This window comes from Mesitornis unicolor, unplaced genomic scaffold (assembly GCF_000695765.1).
Source record: "Mesitornis unicolor isolate BGI_N332 unplaced genomic scaffold, ASM69576v1 scaffold20142, whole genome shotgun sequence".
NCBI lineage: Eukaryota > Metazoa > Chordata > Aves > Mesitornithiformes > Mesitornithidae > Mesitornis > Mesitornis unicolor.
In genome coordinates this window covers 1,002-20,030 of record NW_010171467.1, presented here as the reverse complement: position 1 = coordinate 20,030, position 19,029 = coordinate 1,002, and the positions used below count along the sequence as shown (strand labels likewise).

The 19,029-nt window shown below is 42.5% G+C and overlaps 1 protein-coding gene across 1 annotated transcript in view; it reads right to left on the bottom strand.

The window, feature by feature from the left end:
* Positions 1-19,029, bottom strand: part of LOC104537234 (probable phospholipid-transporting ATPase VA) — a gene marked incomplete at both ends in the record, with an annotated part of 61,378 nt that overhangs the window by 41,356 nt on the left and 993 nt on the right. The gene's annotated exons all lie outside the window — the stretch shown is intronic.

Sequence of the window (19,029 nt, the reverse complement as noted above, 5' to 3'; positions counted from 1 at the left end):
TGACAAAGATAATACTGGATTTCTATACCATGGGTCGATTTAATTAATCAAGAAAGAGAAGGATGAGAAGTGACCCGATCAAAATTGGCTAACAGTTACTCGGGACAAGGCTTTCTGAGACAGGTGATCAGGCAAGGAAAGAACAAGATTCACTGTCGAAGAGCTAAATCTAAACAAAGTTCTGATGGAAAATGATGTATAGATTTTTCATTGCAGCATCAGGAGGATTTCAAAAGGGATGTGGTGGATTTGCATTCAGATGAAATCTTTAAGACAAGATTTTGTGCATCGAACAGCAACTTGATGCAGAAATCTTTTAAAGAAGCTGCATCCTGTGCCATGAAGACAACATTAATTACCAGACATTAATTATCTTGGTATCACCAACTGTAACCTAATTTCCATGGTGCAATGCCTTTATATTTTTTAGACTTTTAACAAAGCATAAGGTTTTGTACCTGAAGCACCCATCAATGCTACCAACATTAAGCCCAGGCACAGAAGTCCTGAAACTACATGTGAATTACCCTATTCTTTCTAGTGACAGATCAGGAATAGGAAACTGCTAATTCGCAGAAGAATGTCTTTCAAAATTCAGTTTCCTCACACCTTTTTTCCCCCTCTTAATTAGGAATGCAATAGTGAAATTGGGCACTTGTAGACTGTGATTCTTAGAATTGCTGGGATGGCTCTGCAATCTGAAAGGTTTCTTTCAAAACACCTGCCGTGTTATTACTGGAAATAGTGCTTTTCTACAGCAATTCACACCCTATGCACTTCCCATCTGAGGAATGTCTGACTCTCCCTGTTACTCCTCAAAAGCTGTAATGAGATTGAAGCACAGTGTGAAAACAACTTTTAGAGATAGTTGGAACACTTCCATTTTCTTTTTGTTTGGCGTCATTTCCACCCCCCCACACTCCCCTCCCCCAGAGAAACTGCAATTAAGTACTTTTTGGAGGAGAGAGGCTTTACTCATCATCCTTACCTGTTGAGTAAGGTTCTCTCTATTTGAGGCATGCTGCACAGCCCTCCTTAAAGAAAACATGCACCTCAGCCCTTCCTACAAGTCTGCTCAGGTTGTATTTATAGAACAAACTTACAGCTTCTCACCCTGAAGAAACATCAAAAACCTCTTTTGTTCATCATCGCAGGGTCAGGAAATAAACAATGGAGTGCCAGCAGTAACTGTGATAACACAATGATTACATTTTTTTTTCAGTGGAGTGCACTAAATTAGAATTTTTTTCCACTTGTTATATTTGTAATGTTCCAAAACTGCGAAAAAAAGGTGCTGTGGCAACAACTCAGTTGGGATTGATCAGACTAGCTGAATTGGATAAATAAACAGACTGTCTCGTAGTCTTTGCAGTTCAAAGCAGGCTTCAGTCTCAAACACTAGAAAATTTGCCATTTCACTTCGGATAAGTGATAGCAGAGATTTTTGAGGTTGGTCTTATTTTTGATGTGCAAGCATTTTCCTAGTGAAGTACAAATCCAGCATTTTAAGCCTCCAGACAATAGGGTTGTTTTCACCTTCCACAGAACCTATGCGTAAAGCCTCCCGCATCTCCTGACATTTGTCGATGCAGGTGGAAAACTGCTGCTGGGTGCATTTCAGGAGAAAACGTCCAAGAGCACAGAGACCGTCAGAGCTGGGGAAGGGAGCAGACTCCAACACTGTCGAGTCCCAGTATTTACTCCTATACCTGAACTGCTGCAGCCAAAGCTCTTCCATAGGCCTCTTAGCAAAGAGGCCTATGTTTTTAAAGCTTAAATCTTGTGCATGTGGCTCATTTTTCTGGGTTAGTGACTAACATGCATATTCTGTTCTGAACAGTAAAATGGCTCCTTCTTTTCCCATTTTATTTATAAAATTGTCCTCCTTTCTCTCCCTCCCCACCTCCCTGTGCAGAACAAAACAGAAGGAGAAAACTGAAGGCTTGGAAAGAGGCAACAAGATGTGGCACTACAAGCAAAAGAATCTACAGAAAGTCATGCAGGATGTAAATTTTCCATTTCTGTATTTATTCAGGAAACAATATTACTCTATCAGCTCTTTAGTCCCTTCTACATAAAGCAGGACATTTGTATTACTCAAAATGGCCTAATGTTTACAAAATTATTATAGAAGTACAGAGGACAGCATGGACAACGGGCAGACTCCTAAAAGTATGTGACATTTTCAGATATTTCCCCATTTTATGCAGGATACCATTCTGCAGAGATGTCAATGCTGTTTAAAATGGAAAAGCATTTAAAATGCCTATACACCTGATAGGGGAATGTGTCCTGTAGCATCATCAGTGTCTTTGCCAGAAAGACTTTAGACTGACTATTTATAAATTTCAACTTCTTAATTACAGATGACCATAAACAGCATTTTGGTATCCCAGTTTATGTAAGAAAAATGGAGTACTACTCAGGAAATGTAAGAAGGTCTCCCAAGTAATTTTTTGAAAGGATACCATAAAGGTTCAGCCTTTCTTCTGCCTTTCTTCTGGCAGAGTGGACTGAGACATGCCCACAGCTTTAGAAAGCCCATATTTCTTGGGTGAGTGTGGTGGCAGAGTTCCCTTCTCTTAGGCTGGAAGGGACTTTCAAAGATCACCTAGTGCAGCCTCTGTGCCACGGGCAGGGACATCCTTCATTAGATCAGGTTGCTCAAGGCCCATTCAACCGGATCCATCCAACCTGGCCTTGAACACTTCCAGGGAGGGGGCATCCACAACTTCCCTGGACAACCTGTGCCAGTGTCTCACCACCCTCTTAGTAAAGAATTTCCTCTTAATGTGCACTCTTTGAGTTTAAAACTGCTGCACAGTCCAGTCCTAGGGAAGGTAAGTGAACACAGAACTGGGCTTAGTGTTTCCCTTGCTTATGAACACAAGTTTTTCAAAAACCCACACCCCATTTTTACTCTGATTACAAAAAGGATCCTAATGGATCCAGGTGTTTGCAGAACTCCCCACTACCTACAGTAAAAACCTGTGAGACTGTTGCACAAGAAGTTTCTCACCTTCTGAAATATTTTCAGAATAAACCTGCTAGAGACAGTTTCAGTATTACCCTTTTTTTGCTTTGAAGTCTTTTTTTTTTATTTGACCTTTAGAACAAATATTTCACAGGATTATTTGTAGCTAAGGAACACAATAGAGAACTTGAAATATTTGGTCTTTCTGCCCATAATTTGTTACTGTACATGGATTTTTATTCTTTGTTGTTCCTTTCCTTCTAAGTTCTTCCATCTCTACCCGTTGGCAACTGTTATTGTGCAGCAACCTCTTTTCAGTAAAGAGGCATTTCTGAAAATGGTTGTTTCTGCACATGGCACGTCCAGACATTTTGCTTTGTCTTAACTAAATACCCACCTTTTTTCTGGAGTGCTTGACCATGCCCCTGTAAAGCCTTCTTTATTTCAGAGCTTTCCTGAGAATCGTGGCAGAAGTAATTATAATCCATTTACCACAGTACTGTGGGGCTAATCACATCTTTACAGATGGTAGATACAGATTTCTTTACAACTGGGACCCCGTACGTTTTCCATACCTTATTTGTTACTCCATTTATGGAGATTTTGAAATCAGATCACTAACAGCCCAAAAATCTAAGGTAAAAACTTTTAAAAATCAAGCTTTTTCACATAAAACAGCTGCTTTGAAAATCCCTGAAATGAGAAAACCAAGACACTGAACTCCCATTCAGTTTTCAAGGGAGGCGAATCACAACAAAGACCTCTCTTAAAAGTCCCAATTGAAATCTCAAAAACCTGTGAGATAAATAATGCTGTTCCCATTTTCCAGACTGTGAGTGTGACACACAGAAAGAGTTATGCAACTTGCTCAAGATCCTGTTGAAGACCTTAGCGGAAATCTGCTGACTCCCTGTTAAGTGTGTTTAAGATTCAACGTCATCCTCTTTCCCAAAATGCTTGAAGGCTTCTCAGCATTTCAACAAGACATCAGACCAAACAAGAAAATAAAAAAGCAGGGAGGAGGAGACACGACGTTAGCATAGATGGGGTATTGAACAGTGCTCCAGATGAAGAGGAAGGATACAGTAAGGACATCTTCATTCACCGATCACCTTAAAGCCCTGACTTGAGGAGGGTATCGCTTGCCTTGGGACTGACTTTCTGTTACAGGTGATGTTCCCATCTTGCTGCAGGGAGAGATCATGTACTTGTGAAGCAAAGGTAGTTTGCCATGATATAGAAAACTGTCCATCCAAAAAAAAGAAATCAAGGGCTGGATGTAAATGAAAACCACCACAGAGCCCCAGTCTCCTCGCAGGGGTCATTTCAAGGCCCAGTTACAAGCACTAACAGTTCATTTTTCTGGCGTTAGAAGTCAGAACCACATTCGTCCTTTGCTCTATATTTTTAATTTATCTTAACATTGGTCTTATCTTAAGTGTCCTTCTAATAATCAAATTTTGCCTGTTTTTCGCCAATTGTCTCTCCCATAGCTGACCTCTACAGTACTAACTAAAAAGCCATCAGTTCGCTGATCTTGCAGACACAATGTTTTGTGCACAGCAGCTGGTAAGAAGCACTCTTTTTCTGAAAACATGCAAGCAGAAAATAAACTCAGGAATGCTGATGTAAAAAATAACTTGTTTTGACAAGTTCAAGTATACTGTGTGTGTATCTGCAAGGTGTTGGTAGCAAAGCTAATTTCTACTTCATCCTAAATAGTGTAGAAAAAGAACCAAAACAAAACAGAAAACCCCCAAATACCAGTGCTTGCCAAGTGGGGGGAAAAAACCCAAAACACACCGGTAGAAGAAAAATATTTACTTCCCTGTGTCTAAAATTATTATGGGCATTAGAGAGCATTTAGGAAAATGCCTTTATAGAAAACCACTGAAGTGTTACTTTAATAGATTGAAACAGGACACAGAGCCAGTGCTACTGATCCATGAAGTCTGGCTCTGTTCTTCCCTTCCCTAGCAGGCTGAGTCAAGGACCACCTGTGGTGCCTGTGCTTGCCACCATCAGCCCTCTCTGTGCCAGGAGTTCAGACGTACGACACATGCACAACTTCAGAAGTAAAGCACCTCCCCTGGAAATGTAAAATCAGGACCAAAAGTTTGAGCTGGCCAAATCTTAATGCCAGGTCACGGTGAAAAGACTGAATTTCCATGTTCTTGGCTATTGTGCATTGCCTGCTTTCAGTACCATGAAAACACTGGTTATTTTGGCCGTTGGTTTCTGGACTCTTCAGAGGGTTGTGGTGAAAGACCCACCTCTGCTTTCGTAACGGCTACCCATGCGGTGGCTGTTCACTATTATGCAGAGGTTTCTTGATATACAGCACAGTTATGCAGAACAGACCGCTGCCCCAGCATACAGACTGCTAACTTGCAAAGTGGGAAGTCACAACTTTCTCTTAACAAGGCAGCAGAATCATCACTCTGGTCATTTACTCCTTGTACCCACCCAGTTGTAAAGCAAACTGACTGATGTCTACAAAATGCCCTCTGCTTCCTTACAGACAAACAGTTACGGCTCCACTCGTATACATTTTAGGACTTAATAAGCTTTCCCAGTCCAAAGAACTTTTGAACTTTTTATGGTGTAAACATTTTAACCTCAGTATTTCTTCTTGATTAGAACATGTATGTAAACCAGGCTCACAGAGTTCTCCGAGGTGCAAAATAATCTTGAAACTCAAGTTGGAGACATTTGAATCGACTGCTGTAGAGCCAGCTTTCCTCTCAAAGCAGTATGGCTGTAACAAAGCACTGTGTGCCTCATACAGACAAGCTAACTATCCTGGTTTCAGTTTTGGCTGTAATAGAGTTAATTTTCTTTCTAGTAGCTGATATAATGCCACGGTTTGGATTTAATAGGACAACAATGTTGGTAACACACTGATGTTTTAGTTGGTGCTAAGTAGTGCTGGTATTAACTCAAGGACTTTTCAGCTTCCCATGCTCTGCCAGAGAGGAGCTCCAGAAGAAGTTGGGAATAAGCATAGCCAGGCCAGCTGATACAAACTGGCCAAAGGGCTATTCTATACCATAACCTCATGCTCAGCATATAAAATGGGGGAAGTTGGCCATGAGGCTGCAGTTGCTGCTGGGGACCTGGCAGGGTGTCATTCGCGGGTGGTGAGCAATTGCACAGTGCATCACTCATTTTGTGTGTTCTTTTATTAGTAGTAGTACTGTTGTTGTTATTACTTCTTCCTTTGCTGTCCTATTAAACTGTCTTTATCTCAACCCATGAGTTTTCTCACCTTTGTTCTTCCAGTTCTCCTCCCCATCCCACTTGGTGTGGGGGGGGGAAGCGAGCGAGTGTATGGATGGTGCTTAGTTGCCAGCTAGGGTTAAACCACAACACTAACAAGCTTTGCTGAGCAGCTCCCAGACACTGATCTGAGTAATGCTGTGTTGGGTTCTGCCCACACCGACACACCAGCCTGCCCCAGTGCCAACACAACCTCCTCGCTGGGCAGCATAAATGCGCCTTTGAGTTCCTTGCAGAAATCACCAGGGACTGCCCTTCCGACAGGGACAAACACAGACAGACATCAGGTATGAAAGCCAATAAAGTTTAAGGCCATGGGAGGTGATCCCATACATCATGTGCAAGGCATCAGACTGACCAAAGGAACGTCTGACTGGCAAAAAGGGTCTTATTTTAGAAAGGCAGGGGAAAACTCATGGCTCCAAGGGAGTTCTCCTCCTGACTTCAAGCAGGGTAAACATCACCCTGGAACATGAACTGCCTACGCTGCCCTGACACTGATGGGTTTCTTTTTTTGAAGCTTCGGAAAACACCTAAGAATGTGGTGCTCCCTCCCTAAGAATTCAAAAGCAGCTTTTTCACTCCATTTAAGTTCTCAGTAAAAATGTATTCATATTGCAGAAATACGGTAGAAGGATAACAACTTAAGCCTATATCCAGCTTGTTTAATTTGCTTTTCAACCCTGAATGGTGAGTCTTCTGGTAATCTGATCTGCGATGACGTGATAAGTCACACCTATTACATACCTGTCTATTCGATAAAAAGTGTTTTGACAGGGTTCTATTTCTTAAAATTCACTTCCTCATCCAAAGTTACTCAGGGAACGCTGCTGTGTTAACTACCAGTAATGAGAATCAAGGTTTACCATCCATTTGGCCACAGTTAAACTTAGATAAAGCCCCCCAAAATTAAGGGTAGTCAGGCAATTTGCATCTGCATTTACTAAACTTTCTTACTGGCTTTTTTCAGCATAAGGACAATAACTTAGAGCAGAGTGCAGGGTCTCAAACTCCTCCTAGCAGTATCCCATCCACAAACAGCAAACTGTCAGCCACGTGAACTTGGCTGTATTTGGGCTGACAAGCCCTGCTAGGAGACAGCACAGGAGGAATGGCCCATATTCGCAGGAATGGCCCATATTGCTTCCAGAGCAGCAAGCACCTCTGCGTGGTGCTCTGAAGGTGTTTAGATACAGCAGCTGGGACAACCCAGCTTCATGCTGAATGTGTGCCATCTAAACACACTTATAAAGCTGAGAGTTTTAAGGGCTGGCACTCATGTAACCAACTCTGTAGGAAGTCACACTTTTAAAAAATCCCTTTTTCTGGGCTTTGCTTCTTATTCAAGTTATACTTGGGTAAAAAAGATGAACGGAGTAAGCTTTCTGAATGCACAGCTCATAGTCTTCCACTGTGTACTGCCTATTACCTTAGTGCTCCCACTAAATATGTACAAGTGTGTAGTGCAGTAATAAAAGTTACAGGGAACACTGACTGGGGACCCTTCCTTTGGAGACGCTATTTTCACGTTGTGTATGACCTCTGTGGAACAAACTGCTGTGGAATCTACCCGGAACTAATCAATCACAAAAGCAGGCCAGAAAAGAGCTAGACATGGATGAGAAGACATCCCACAAAAGCCTTGGACATCTGGGTGTATATTCAGTAACTGGAAAAGTCAGAACTCTGCTCCTGAATGATCAGCAATCGGGTTTGCATGTGGTTTGAATACCTCTTGACTAGCTGGGAAAATGCACCATTGGTCTAAAAAACTTCTGTAGACGTGGTTGTATTCCTAAACTTTCTTCCAGTGGTAAAGAGTAAAGAACAAGTATTGCATTTTTCTTGCTTAAAACTTTTTGGTAGGGTGCAGCACCACCAGCTCAGGCATGTTTTCTGTAAAAGTGGATAACAGTAAAAAAAAATAATACAACAACCAACCGACAAAAGACCAAAGCTGAAAACCTTTCTACAGGCTGGATTCATTGCACAAAACAGCTATTTCTAGTGAAAATGCGTAAAGGTTAAGCAACTGAGGACAAGATTGCCAGATGTAAAATAGAAAGTTTCCAATTTAGAAGCAGCAGAGGAAGAACATGAATTAATATGCAAGGACCAAATTAGCAATATAAAAATCCTCCAAGCCAAACAAAATGCCATTTAAAATAAACTCAGGAACTCTCCTTCGCTTCTGCTCCCTGCATTCCAAGGAGGATTGAATTTAGAATAACCATGGGGAATTTCAGAGAAATCTTAACACTAAAATGCTGAACACAGGCTTTAAAAGGTAGAGACACTGTATCTGCTTAAAAGACAATTTCTGTCTTTAGCATGCTAGATTCTTCTTCAGTACTTCTGTCTGAGGAAGGAATGCATCTTTTGGACTTAAGTTTTCTCATGAGTTTTATCTTTCTTGAGATTGGTAATGATTCTTTGGCAGTTTTGAAACTGGGGTAATAACTGATAATTTCTACCTGGCTTGTTAATGTGAAGAAAAACCAAACCAACCAACCAACCAACCAAAAATAACAAAAAAAACCCCAAACACATAAGCAACCAAACACTTGGCAAATACACATAATCCACAGGTTGTTGACTTTTCATCCTAGTCCATGCTTCAGTGCCAGCTTTGTTAGCTTTATGTATAACAATACACTGTCAGGCTGGGGATCCTGTGCTGCAATATTCTTTGGCAGACAGGTCTTACAGATGTCCCACTCCAGGAAGAAAAGCTATCTATCTCACTGCTAATAAATCAAGTTCATTATATAACATGGTAGGACTTAAAAAAAAAATAGAGTCCACTGTGATATTCCTCACATTGAGGAGATATCATGGTTTGTTCAATCCATGACAAGGGCTGTTACGGACTTTAAATTTGATTCCTGGAAAACGGGTGCAGCAGATTAAACATCAACACCACTAGAGTGGTGCTTGGCTCAGCTGTGGTAAAGCTTTTCCGTTGAACTTGCATTTTGGAAAGCTCCCACAGGATCTGACAAAAATAGGAGCCCCCATACACAACCATGATGCCATCTCTAAAAGGAGACAGACGCAGGAAACTGCACTGCAAATAAATGACAGACATATGTAAGAAAAACCCAATAGGAGACAGCACATTTAAGCCCGAACAACGAGGAAGAGCAGTGTCATATGCTGCAGTCAGATGAACAGAACTTAGGAGTTTCAAGATAGCAAACACTGGTGTGACATCTTATGGTGCTACACCTCTTACGTGGCTACATGGTACGTCTGCATGTGCCTATGCTCCCCTTGGACAGGCACTAAAATTCCAGTATAGAAACTGGCCACCAAAGGTGTATCAGTGATACTCAAAATTAGCAGAATAATTTAATATTTGATCCCTCTGATTCAGTCCCTGATCACCTTGCAGGTTTTAACATCTGATCCTTCTGGACATAAAACATAAGCCCAATGCCCATACATGATATTTGTGAGATACCTGACAGTGAAGCGCCACTTTCACGCTTGCCATTATGCCAAACACACAACTGCCCTCTGCATTTTAAGAGACACAGCTTGCAAGGTGCTTTTAGTTGACTTAATATTTGGGTACATCCACGTAAACAGAAGAAAGCAGAATTAGTAACCTCCTACCTTAATTTCAACACTCCTCCCCAAAAGCTACATCTGAGGTTAAAGGGCAAATAACATCCCAAAATACCAAGACTCCTCACACTGTGTGGGCAGCGTGAAAACTTCCACAAAAATGCAAACAGAATCAGTTATTCAGAGGAAAATTATTTATTGATAGCGACTCATCTCTTACGCTGTTTCTCAGCGCAGAGATAAATGGTATAAATACATTTCACAAGTATGAACACCATGTTACTGGCTAAGGCTGAAGTCAGACTGTGGCAGGAGATGATGCAGTAGATACTGGGTTATCCCCTTCACCTGACCAGTGAACATAGTTGCAGCTGTGACTCCAAAGCTTAATTCTTAAATCATCAAATACATTGAGCACGACAGACTACACTTGTACAGACCAAAAAGCATACGGAGCGTTAACAGGAACTACAATCTATCCCCTCAGAGTTTACTAATGGGATTCATCTTACCTGAACTGAGCTCTATAAGCAAGTAATCTAGTTCAGCTTCACCTGGTGCATCACTGGAGAGAGGTGAGGATTTCCTGGTTCAAACTAACCTAAGGCAAGTGTCCCAAATAAACTGGAAGGATTTCCACCCCTATGCCACTGGTTGTGGCACAAGTGTAGCTGATTTGGTCAGACTGAACACATACCTTTTAGCTAAAAGCAACCTGAAATAAATCTCACCTCATGTCCCAGAAAGAACCTGACAAACTCCTTCAGGAAATACCCTTGTCAGGTCAGAGAGAACCAAATTAACACTTGAGAGGGTTTTCCTGCCAGCCAGCTACAATCAGCAGCTCCCTGCTGTTTACAGGGAAGACAACAAATGGCACACGCAGAAGAGCTAAGATGCAAATCAACCTGTTTATCAGGAGACAGCCGTCACTATCCAAGCAGCTCTGGTAAAATACGACCATATGATAGTGAAGGAAGGACGATCAAAATACCCTCAAGTGTGCAGATAAAAACAATACCTGGCTTTATTCTGGTAAACTGTATAAGATCAAGCTTTTGCTTCACTGCTTTGTGGGGGTACAGGCGAGGGAAGTATAGCAAGGGGAAGCTGACAGTGACAATGTGGGAATTCTAAAAAGGGAGAAAAAGAAAATACAGAAAGCACCTGAATGCCCAAATATAAGTGTGGGACCTCACAAAATAATGCACTACATCTGCAAGATCAGACTTAGGTGGATTAAATTTGATTTCTTATCATCTATTTTTGCCCAAAATAGATTAAGTCTTTCTAATGCACTTGATGAACTTCCTGCATCTTTAAAGGTCTGGGTGCTAAATCTGCCTCCTAAAATCTCTCCTGAGGCAACTTAATCCACATCTGGATTTTGAGAGATCCTGAATATGCTCACAGTTGCATTTAGGTGATTGCCATTCAGCACTTCATGTGTTGGCCTCAATATTTTGAGACAGTTCACAACAACTTGGCCAACAACTTATTAGTGAACAAACAAAATCAGCTAACATAGCCAAAACAGGCATATTTGGGTTGTTACTGGAAAGCAGGAAGGCGAACAGACAAGGGGCAAGCACGTAAGTATATGGCTGTGAAACCCAGAAAAAGTGTAGCATTAGATAACATACAGAGATAAAAGAGCTATGGTTACAAATGCTATCACTTCATAACGGACTTTCCAAAAGGTCAAAACTAAAACCTCCATCAAAACTACAGAAATGGCAAATATTCTGCAATAGTGTTCACACCCTCAGCGTGAACAGAATAGCAGCACAGACATGTAAGAACTGGAGTGCAGTTGTCAGTCAAATATTTAAACTCTTCCTTGAAGTAGGTCAGTATTTCCAGGCAACCAGAACATAAAAACAAAACAAGTGACCTCCATGCTTATTATAACAAATCTCCAGCAGAGTCTGGGTTTATGAAATGACTGGGCATGATGCAAATGTTGGCTGCTGCACGGGAGAGACTGGCCTATTTGTCACTCTGGAGAAATTGTGATCAGACAAGAATAAAATTCTAATAAAATAGCAGAGGAGATGGCAGATGTCTCCCACTCCTAAAATGCATGCCTTTGTCCCTGAAAACGCATGCCTTGCCAGTTGAAGACTCTCCTTTGACCAACACGGCCCTCAGGATGTAGGCTGATCATGGCAGAGATCTTCACCTGCAACAGTTCTGAAACAGAATAAAACATTGCTCCTGTTGGAGCAAAGAAGTAAGTGGTAGTATGCCAGCTCGTAAGGGTTAGATACCTCAGCAGACCACAGGACCACAGTTAGCTGGGTGGCTAGCAGCTTTCTACGGACTAGCTGTGTAGCTACATCCTAGAAACAGTGTAAGAGAGGCAGTTGCTCTTCTCAGCCCACATTTTGCAGGCACTGTAAGCTCTTAATTTGAACCCCTTTCACTCCCACTTCCTGGATGCGTGGCGAAGATTAAAGCAACTCAATCAGAAGCATGTAGGTCAACTTCCTCAAACTAAATCTGAGGCTTGCTTTATCAAATCTTTCAGAATCAATGATATTTTGGTTTATATACATTTCCTCAGCTGAGGTCGATATTAAGGCCACTCAAGCTCCTGGGACAGGATGCCACTGTTATGCCCCATGACCCCAAGCACTTAGCAAGAGCTATAAGCTACCATCTTTCACACATTTGTGTTGTGGCTGCATTTTGGGTGTGGGTAAACTTTTGTGCTTGCCATACATCAGAAGAAGCTACTGCCCGTACCTACACAAAGTTATCAGTAAGAGGTCAGTGCCTTTTAGCATCAAGCCAGCTCCTCCCTTCACGATTATGCCATTCACTGAAAGGCACTCTCCCTGGCCCAGTGCGTGGAGACTCCCACTGTCTTGCTTCCACATCCTGGTGAGACGAGGTCAGGCAGAGTGTACTGCTGCAGGGCAGCAGCGGCTTCCAGATCGTCTTTCCGCCGCAGATTTCTTCTGGGAACATGACTGGCCACTGACATAGTTGCATTAGTGCCAGCTACCAAGTGAAAACACTGAGGCTGAAGGTAAGCCATGGAAACTGGTTTGCCGCCCCAGCTATGTGAAATGAAACAAATTGTTCTGCTTTTCATGAACTTAATTGCTCTCAATATATGCGGTTGCTAAAACCAAGTCTGCACAGCGTAAATCCTGTAAATTTGGCATAACCCTGAAGCCATGCACTTGGCTTGCCAGCTGCATTGCTCTTACTGTGTATATACACAAAAAGTTCATATACCCAAAAGGCCTAGTGTTGCAGGGGGAGAGGAGAGACACCTCTTAGACTGCTTTTGGGCAGAGCAACTACCCTGCAAATGGGGAACATGCAGGGTTACACGGCAAGGCGAGATTTGGCACTCGGATTTCTGCGGCTGTGTCAAGGTAGGCAGCCTGTGCATCCATAAGGGTTGTGTAAGTCTGGATAAGACGTCTGAGTAAGTCCTGCCCAGTGGCTGGGAGCCTCCTTCTTGCTCTATTTTAATCTTCTTTATCAGCCAACATTAGTCAGAAGAAGGGAAAACCACAAGAAGCCTGTTAAGTCTTCTTCATTCCCTGGAGCCCTCCAAAACTCTCATATTAAAATTAAAATTAAGGCTTCCCAGACAGAGCCTGAAAGCATTACTCTAGTAAGCACTTCTGGAAGACTGATTTGCTAGAGGTGGGACAGCCCTGGGTAAGTTATGCCATCCTAGCTAATAAGCAGTTTTGTAAAACATTGATCTATAGCATGCTTGTCAGGGTTTTCAATTCTGGTTTTCGGTTCTGCCGACTTGCTGACACGTGGAAGGTGGAATCTAGAATCCCAGTTATAGGGCAGAGTTGAACAATACACACTATTCTTTCCTCATGCACAGCTTATTTGGAAATGTACTCTGACAGACTCAAGTAGATCTGTTACTCTTCTTTCAGCCACCTCTAGCAACAATCACGGTCTCAAGATAATACTGACACATGAGAGCAAGTAGGTCTGTGCACAAGGTAGCTGCTGATACTTCTGAGCTCTGGCGGGCTTAACACAAGCTACAGTGTCTCTCCAGAGTGCAGCATGTATCTGCAAAAATTAATTTGGGGACATTGCTAGGTCTTTCAGCGGAGATTAACAGTATCCTCTTTGGCAGTTAGCCAGAGGCATGTGAAACAGCCTACAACTGCTCTCATGACATCCCGTACAAATGAAAGAGCTTAGTAATAAGAGGCAAGCATTTTTCTTTTCCGCTAGTGAAGCTCAGGCACTTAGAAAATTTGCCCTACACTGAACAGCAAATAAACTGCATGCCTATAGTTGGACAGATGGGTTCTGTGCGTTGCAGCTTGCTACATCTCAGAAGATGAGCACAGACATCCCTTGCTACTAGGGTATCAAATGAAATCGCTCCCTATCAGTCCAACACAAGAGCCTCTACTACATCTCCCAGTGAGTTTACTTACTGTTAGCCTGGCCCAAACCGCAGTGAAGGACATAGACACAGTACTGTGAACAGAGCCGCCCCTCTCTGAAACTCAAGAAGGGAACACTGACTTCACCAGCAGATTCAGACCGCTACTTTTTGCTTTCAGCTTTCTGTGCACCAAGCTCCCTCACAGAGGAAACTGAGTAATCCCAGGTAGTTTCCTTTTGAATCACATCTACTGACATTTGTGTTCTGGAAGGGATGAGACAAGCTTATTTCTTCTGGTGAGCAATGTCTTACCTTGCCAGCACATTTTGGGGCAAGATGCTATTCTGGTCTATTCAGGCAGTACTGGGAGATAATCACAACCCAACTCCCCAGAGATTGGTGTTGCCAGCAAAGTAAGGCACCTAAGAAGTTAAGTGATTGCGGGGCAAGTCATCATGTGGCTATTTCAGAGGCAATAAGTGGGATCTGCTGTGTCCTTGTGAGGATTTGGTAATACTGCTGTATCTTTTTTCTCCAAGGTTTGAATTGCTTTCCCTGGCAGGTTGACAGGGAGGAAGAAGGGAGCATATTTTGGAAATTGTGTGACACATGTTGCACACATCAAACCCTCTTCTCTCCTCCTCTTGAGTTTTACAGAAAGAAATTAATATTTAATATAAACCAGCCTGCTCTGATAGATGTCTGAGTGCCCCATTAAACATTTTCCACACCTCAGGGGAGACAAATATCCAGTCGTAAATTCCAGTTTGTCATGGATTTTCTAAGTCACAGGTTGACAGACGCAGCAGCTCTCACTCTCTGATCAGTATGCAGAAACCATTACACTCTTTAACAATGCTCTTCAGTGGTCACAGTTAAGAGTTAGAGAGTAGATTGAGAAAGCAAAGCCTTTTGGGTTTGAACATATGGCTCCTAGAAAAATGTTAGCACAGATTAATTCACCAACACAGCACTGAGTCAGTAACAAAATGTAATTTCCTGCTGCACAAGTGCCATTATTTGTTGTGATTGTAATTATCACTATTCATCTTCTATTTACATACCATGTAAATGTATACCATACTTTGTAACAGTACACCGAAAACAAAGAGCCTGCTTAGAAGAGCTTTAACACTTCTGCTCCAGTGAAAAATTTAGTTCTATCAAATATTTAACAGCAGCAGCAATGTGTGCATCCTGGAATTACCTGGAGCAAGCATTTACATGTCCGATCCACAACTCCAGCCAGAGCTGGTGAGCACCGGAGGACACTAACTGCAAAGAAAAAGTCACTCTCCCATCTTCCAAATCAAGAGTAATAATACAGAAAAGTAGGCAGCCAAACAAGATTTCACTGTTAAGATTGTGAATTTGTAATCTCCAGTCTTCAGCCTCCGTCGCTGGGTTATGGAAATGAGAAAGAGGAACAAAGAGAGGATACTAAGATGATCTCAGGTTTGCAAAGGTTGTGCACACAAGACAATTTTCTGCAGGCTGGGCCTTTGTAACTTCTCTCCATTTAAATCAACTCAGAAAGAGTTCTGGCTGTGATCCAGCATTCCTAACCTAAGCACCTGCACCAAATCTAAATTCTAGCTGACCTGTGAAACTGTCCTAAAATAAGTGCCTAATTTCCTCTATATTGCCAATCTGGAGAGGTGCCTTTGAAGGCCTCCAGAGAGAGGCCCTATTAACTTCTCTAAGAAACTTTCCCTCTTTACCTATCAAGACCCTGACTGCTCTTACAGGCAGACCTGCAAACTCCATCAGAGAGTAACCCAAGTCTGCAGTTCTCCAGCGTGTTTTATTCCTCAACATATGCTGCCAATTCCAACTCAACAGCTTCTTTCAATTTATCCAAAGAATCAGGTCTTTTCCCTTTCCACCATCTAACTCTAGAAAGCAGTATCTTTTGAGGGACTCCCCAAAACATCCAGAATTTCTAAATGAAAGCCGCCTTCTTTCTGCAAAAACAAGCTGCATCTCTCTTCAGCTTTTTCACTTCAGGTTGTATCATCCCTTCCTGTTCTATCCCCTGGTAAGCGTTGCCAGCTATGAGCCACTGAGTCATTGATTCAGCAGTGGCTGTACGAGAATGGGTCATCTGAGTCCACACTGCTGGGCAGGCGGGAGGAAGGTGGCCTGGCCTGCGCACCAGCTGTCAAGCACTCAGAGTAGCAGGAGAACGGTATCTTCCCCCACAGCAGATTACTGAAGTGATCTGCCTCCACAGGCTGCTCCAGAGGACCTCATGGTGGTCACTGCTTGCATGCTCTCAAACCTCCTCTTGATGAGCTGGCCTGGCTAGCAGCAGGCTCTGCCTACCCCTGCTTTTTCTCTGTCCTGTAGATCTTGTATCATCAACTGCTGTGTGCATCTAATGGGACGGGCACTTCAGCAGCCAGGAAAGCAGCACATGCAGGATAAATGACAGAACACACTGGATACAACCTGACTCTTTACTTAGTCATTAAACAGCATATAGCATGAGATAGAGGGCTTTTCTCTGGTAACGTGAAGCAAAAGTCCCTCTCTCAAGTTGCTGATTGTTATAACTCGCTGTCATTTGCTGTAGTCTGTGTTTGAATGCTGTAGTCCGTGTTTGAAGTGGCTCTCATGCAGCTGTGTGGGAGGATGGCAGGAAAGGGAGCCCATCACAGTGCAGAAGACTGCCCTGGCACTCAGATACTTCCCCTCTAGCAGAAGGCCTCTTTCAGAACTATGAAGTACTGACAAGCAAAAAAAGTCTCTGGCAGCCCTGGGGAGCACAGGACTGCACCTGCATTCATTAACGCACCCTACCTAGAGAAGCATCTCTATCGAGGACAGCATTTGCATCAAAGTCTGCCTCCACCAGAAGGAAGTGACAGAGCAGGGCAGAATGAGAGAGAGAGAGAGAGAGTCTGCTTTGATCAAAAGGTGGTAAAACTAATAAAGTGATCAACATAAAATGGATGTGGAAGAAAACCTGCATTAATTACTTCCTTGTGTGACATTTTCAACATTTTTCCAGAAACAATGAGTCTAAGCAAACAAAGCAAAAGTCACATACAGTCACTTGTGTTTCTCCTGGCATGACACCTTTCTAAGAAAACAGCTTTTCTGAACTCACACCCAGCGACTTTCATGGCCTTGATACAAATCTCTCAGCCTTGGTTCCCTGTCACTCGAGTTAGTGAGAATCTTAGTTTTTATCTCCAAAACCAGCAAGTTTCTAGTCCCAACTCACTCACTGGGGATGGGAGATGTTCAGAAAGGTGAATTGGTGAAGTTTAAAAAAAGGCTAAAAAAGAAGAAGAAGCGGGCAGATTAAAAACATATTGGCAAATTATTTTAGCCTCCTGTTTTGTTTTTCTTTTTTAACTGTGGGAGGGAAGCGTTTCCAAGGGACTGCTGGAAGGTGGAAATAGGTGAGCTGCTCCCAGAGACCAGGCTTCTTCTGCAGAGGGCTGTAAGGACACATCGTTCAGCTCTGCTCCCAGCCACAGAGCTGTGCCACAACAGGTGACGGAGTTCCTAAACTTCGATGTTCGCTGCCCCGTGGGGATTAGGCTGACATACGCTTTTGATGCAAATGCAAAAGCAAGCTACTCCGAAATTAATCCATGTAAGTGTCACTCAACAGTAATCCAAACTCTGCAGTAAAAGGAACAATTCTGCATTTCACTCTGGCACAGCCTAAGCAGTACAAAGGGCAGTGTGCGTTGCTGGGACTCCCAGAAAAGCACATCTCATATTAATGCCAAAGGTACACCTTTTCTCATGGTCATGTCTACCTTTTTGGTAGCAGAGAGGGATATGGAAAATGTATGGGGGCAGAAACATGCCAGAATTAATATGCCATTACTGGTATTTGTTAATATTTTGAACAGCTTATGCAACACGTACTTATTTCTTTTAAACCTAGGGGACACAAGAGCTTATTTTTAAACTGATTTTGTTTGGTAAAGGCTAGATTTATCATCCCCATTAGCACTATTTTACCGTACTGCAATAACAGTCCCTCACTAGCCCTCCAGCCACCCATCTCCCTCAACACCAGAAGTGCCTAGAGTTGAGGATAACTACAGGCAAGCAAGGTGCTAGGCACAGCCTTAGGTTAGCGATGCCTATGTGAGTGATTTGGCTAGGTTATTTTTGGTTTAGTTTACAGAAATAAGGCCATTTTTACTTGTGTTCTCATGCACGCATATCTACTGGCGGGGGAATATCCCAGGGTGAGATTTCTTGTGCGATACGAGTTTGTGAAATAACGAACTGAGACTGCTGATGTTGAAAAAGCAGACGATTCTGAGTTCTTTTTAGCATTTTATTTTTTTCACAGGCTTTCCGTGCAATAGGAGAGTTGCTCTCTGTCTCAGTGCTTACGTCAGCCTAGAGGACCCCTCCCAGCCAGCCGGTGGAATCAGTGTGTAAGCTTCTTGGCACGTGTTTCGTTTCTGTTAAGACTTAGAAGCATCAGAAAGAAAACTAAAACCTGCTCTCTTGGAAAATATCTTCTTCTCTCAGTCTTGAGAAAACCTTAGCCTTAGTGACTATGAGATTATTATCTAGCACTGATAGAAAAGCAAAACAAAAATTCTGTAAAGCTGGATTGAGAGAACATAAATGTTGGTGCAAAAGTTATTTCAGTCTGCTTTACGGATACCAAGGGTGTGTTCTAAATATATAGCCCAGATAATTAAAAAAAAATAAAAAATCTGAAGGAGATAAATGACCTAACACTCCATCCATGAGCATCTGGAAATACTGAAGTCATAGGGAATGGTGACACTTGAGACGATAAATAAAAAGCATTTGCTTAAAAGTAAATGCTCAA